Raw genomic sequence first — 4,575 nt, 5'->3', positions numbered from 1 at the left:
GCCTGTGTATGCTCTTTGGTTGGTGGTTCAGTCTCTGAGAGCAAAAGGATCCAAGCTAGTTGACTCTGTTGGTCTTCCTGTAGAGTTCCTATTCCCTTCATGGCAACAACCTCTCCTCCTATTCTCTCATAAGTGTCCCCAACCTCCATCCACTGTTTGTCTGTGTGAATCAGCTGCTGGATGGAGCCTCTTAGAACACAATATGCTCCTATCTACAAGCATAACAGAGTATCATTTATAGTGTTCGGGATTGGTGCTTGACTATGGAATGGGTCTCAAGTTGGGCAGATTATTGGTTGGCCATTCCCTCCATCTCTGCCTCTGTGCCTGCATTTCTTGTAATCAGGAAAAATTTGAGGTTGAAAGTTTTGTGGATGGGTTGGTGTTTCTATCGCTCCAATAGAGTTCCTCTCTGGCTATAGGAGGTTACCTGTTCAGGTTACAAATCCCCAGTGTAGTGAGTCACAGGTAAGTTCATCGCCCTTGATTCTTGGGTGTCTCCCTTATAGTTCTCTGTCTCATCCTGGAGATGTACCCCCCCAGTTCCTCATCACTATCAGTTCCAGATTTCCATTATTTTTCATTACCATCTATCCATATCTCCTGTTCTTCCCCACATCTAATCCTGAATTGACCATTCCCTTACCCATATCCCCTTCTGCCTTTTATGACTATTTTATTTCCCCATCAAACTGAGATTCAATCTTCCTCCAACTGGGCCTTCCTTATTGTTTAGCTTCTTTGTGTCTGTTAAGTACAGCGTGGTACCTGTATTTAATGGCTAATATCCATTTATAAATGAGTACATACTATGTACATCCTTTGGGAACTGGGTTACCTCATTCCTCATTCCAGACATCCCCTCCTGAAAAAGCAGAATTAACATCAAAATACAGGCAGCACCCTGGCTATCCACAACACAAAACAACTCTGAGATTCCATCTACCACCAGTCAGACTAGCTAAGATCAAAAACTCAAGAGATTAGCACATGCTGGTAAGGATGTGGAGCAAGGGGGACACTTCCTCATGGCTGGTATGAGTGAAAACTGTACAACCACTTTGGAAGTCAATTTTGTAGTTTTCCAGAGAACAGGGACTGGTTGTACTTTTTGGTTTTAAGGGGAGCATGGAATCCAAGCTCAGTTCTTCATGCTTGCATGGCAAGCACTTCACTGACTGAGCCATCTCCCCAGACTCTCTTGATAAATTGTCAAGATTTGTATTCTGCCTTAGTGGAGAAAGATCCTGTAATTCTGTGGTTTGGGGATCCACAGTACATTAAATAGTTTAATCGGTATAATCCAACTATCAGAGCTAACAGCCAACTGTTTTAATCTCCTAGATATCAAGCAGCTCAGAAATGCCAAAACCTCCCATGAAAGGTATGATCACAAATATTGATAGAAATGTATTTAAATAAATTCTGTTCTTTAATTTTTTATAATAGTTTATGTATATATGTCTTTTTCATGCATATATGTGTATATATACATTATATATATATATATATATATATATATATCAAAGATAATGTTTAATTCTCTAGAACTATACTATACTTACAGACAGTTCAGTACTAGGAATCAAAGTGAAGACCTGTAGAACTTAACTAACAACCTCAGGTCCCAACAACTGAGATTTCTCTTTGACCTATCATACAATTCTTTCCTCCCCACCCTCCCTGTACTTATTTCTTTTGAAAAGATAGCTTTTTATTGGTTCTCAGTGAATTTCACATCATGTAGCCAAACCCCACTCATCTCCTGTTCTGTCATGCACACCCTCCTCCCTTGCAACCTTCACTCCAACAAATGAAAAAAATTTCATTGTGGGAGGTGTAGTGGGTCACAGTGTGTTCCAGAGTACACACATTTCCCCACACTTCTTTGCTTTCAAATGTTCATTGCAATGACTCTTTGATCTGGAATGAGACCTCTGGATTTTACTAGTCTATCAATACTGAAACGTCACTGGGACTTTTTAAGTTATACAGTTGATGCCCTGTAACTTGGAGATATTGTACTGTTGGATCTGTAGAACTGGCCCCTTTGCGCACATAAGTAGTTTATGGGTGGCATAGCTGTTGGGCCAATTCAGAGCCCTGGATCTGAGCCGGAGAGATCTGAGCTGCTCATTCCTATGGATCTCCTGCCCTCATACACTCAGGCCACTTTACTTGCAACCTTCTCAACCAGGGCCAGATCTACCCTGTTGCCCAGATAATGTTAAGGGTCATCCATTCTTCTGAGTTTTCCAGCCTGTGAGAGACATGACAGTTCTTCTACTCTCATGAACACAAAGCCAGCTATCCTGCCTGCCATAGGTGGGGAGGGACTAGAGAGAGAATGAGGGTGTCTCTACCTCTTCCACACTATTGCACAGCCGAAAAGAGACAGGGCCAGCTCTCCACCAACCCCACATCCAGGGTCAGCTCTCCTGTACTGTCCAAACAAGATGAAGGGCCCACACTCCTGAGCACCAAAGTACATAAAGGGCAGGGTCATCTCTCTTGCCCTGACATCATCAGGGCAAGGTCACCCACCTGCTGCAGGTGGTGAGTAGGAAATGGGGAGGAGGGTATCACTCCCGTGCTCACACAACTATGTGGGAGATAAGTAGCAGGGTCAACCCTCCCATGTTCATATCCTCATGGTCTGCTCACCTACACCTCCTGCAATGTGCTAGGCCTGCTCTCCCACTCTTCTCAGTATAGCAGCTGTATGGAGTAAAGTCAGCTCTCTTATTTTCATGTCCCCAGGGCCAGCTCTCCTACAATGCCCAAGTGAGGAGTGGGGCCAATTCTACATAGTTCTCAGACATCAACATGTCCCTATGTTAGGGAAAACAGACCCTAGTGCTCAGGGCCACAGACACAGACATGCCGCACCACCACCATGGGCACAGATGACAGCACTGGCTACTGACATGAGGCTGTCCCTGTCTACTCTTGCGTCTCCAGTACTGTCTCCCTTCATTGTGACCACATCCTTCTGTTTCTCATTCTCTACCATATCTCCACCCTATACTTGATCCTCAGAGTAGAGACCAATGTCTGTGAGTGTCTGTGCTCATCTCAAGAGTGGTCTCAGGAGTGCTAAAACCCACTCAAGCAAAGGTTATCTTGGTTATGGTCTGCCCTACTAGGCCTGTACACCATTGGATTGGTGATCATCTCAAACTCCTCACCAGGGCTCATCTAAGGACCAGGATACCTGGTGGAATTGGTGTATGACTTGCTACCCACCCTGAGAGCCTTTGTGCAAATGCATGCCACCAGACTACTGGTAATCTCGGACTGGCTCTTTTCAGGGAATGTTAGGAAAATAATCATTCAGATGTTTACATGTCAGAACACTGAGCTTAGACATAGCTTCTCTCCTCTCTGCCACCTACTGACATACTGGGATATAGCAGCCACAACTGAAACACCCCTAGAGACAGGATTGTTCTCATTTCTAGCCTGTATCCATCTGATATATTGCCCAGAGTACAGAAAATAATAGTTCAAAATTAACACAAGAACCCAACTCAGGTTTAGAAATATACTATTTATTGGAAACCTTGATTCCAGGGTTTGATCAAAATATTTGTACAGGTAGCTGAAGAATCTGAATGTATTGATACATGCCTTAAATTCCAGGTTTTGAGGGACAGAGGAAGAAAGATCTGAATTTGGGGATAGCATAGTCTACAGAGTGAATGGCAGGACCTCCAGGGCTATATAATGAAAGAGTGGGTGTGATAGAGTTGGAGGGTGAGGAAGGGGTGGGCAAGTGAAATGGCTCAGTGGCTAACAGCTCCTAATTGTTGTGGCGGAGAACTGAAGAGACTTACAACCCTTTCTAAAATTTCAGATATGGGTTCCAAGAAAAACCAAAGGCAAGTGCAAACATCGTGAACATGGCATTTAAACTCTAAAGGCACAACTGAACTGCGAAGTGCTAACCCTGTCTGCAAAGAAGAGCTTAGTCTCCTGCTTATGCACATAGCCCCTCCCTACTTCTCTCCTCCATCTTGGGAAAGGTTCCTAATCTGTAAGAGAGGCATGGTTGCTTACAGTGAACTCTTCTCAGCTTCTCTGAAATAAACCTGCCTGCACTTTGAGTCCAATCTCATGCCTTTTTTTTCCTACATGATGTCCTAATATGGTACTCAATCCCAGAATAGGCACTTGAAACAGGGTACCCTCTTGTAATCCAGGGAGCATGTGCTACAGCAGGGCATCCACAGCCAACCTGCCTGAGGAGTCCCTGAGTTAATTCCACATATCTCTGAACTTGCCCTAATTTCTCCCACTCAGCCTTCCACTGTTATTCCTTTGGGTTCAGAATTGTACACTGCCTATTCAGTCTAGACTGTTGGGTCCTGGCATAGTTAACTCCCCAAACATTGGTAAAGTGTAATACTCTTGTATAACTGCCCCCTAGTGGATACCACTGCGCCATCCTCTTCTCTCTCTCTCTCTCTCTCTCTCTCTCTCTCTCTCTCTCTCTCTCTCTCTCTCTCTCCACTGCTTTTTCTTCTTAGTTGGCCCCAGAAATAAGAAAGGTCACTCAATGCTTGCAGTAAGACT

General features: G+C 44.1%; 1 non-coding gene across 1 annotated transcript; it reads right to left on the bottom strand.

Moving 5' to 3' along the window:
* Positions 1 to 3,313: 3,313 nt before the first annotated feature.
* On the bottom strand, positions 3,314 to 3,444 carry LOC127681946 (small nucleolar RNA SNORA17). Its single transcript, XR_007977284.1, has one exon. It is a non-coding gene; the product is annotated as a small nucleolar RNA SNORA17 (small nucleolar RNA).
* Positions 3,445 to 4,575: the final 1,131 nt, after the last annotated feature.

The sequence above is a fragment of the Apodemus sylvaticus genome, chromosome 3 (genome assembly GCF_947179515.1).
Source record: "Apodemus sylvaticus chromosome 3, mApoSyl1.1, whole genome shotgun sequence".
NCBI lineage: Eukaryota > Metazoa > Chordata > Mammalia > Rodentia > Muridae > Apodemus > Apodemus sylvaticus.
Note: the sequence above shows the minus strand (reverse complement) of the source record. Positions and strands in the feature narration are given on the sequence as shown.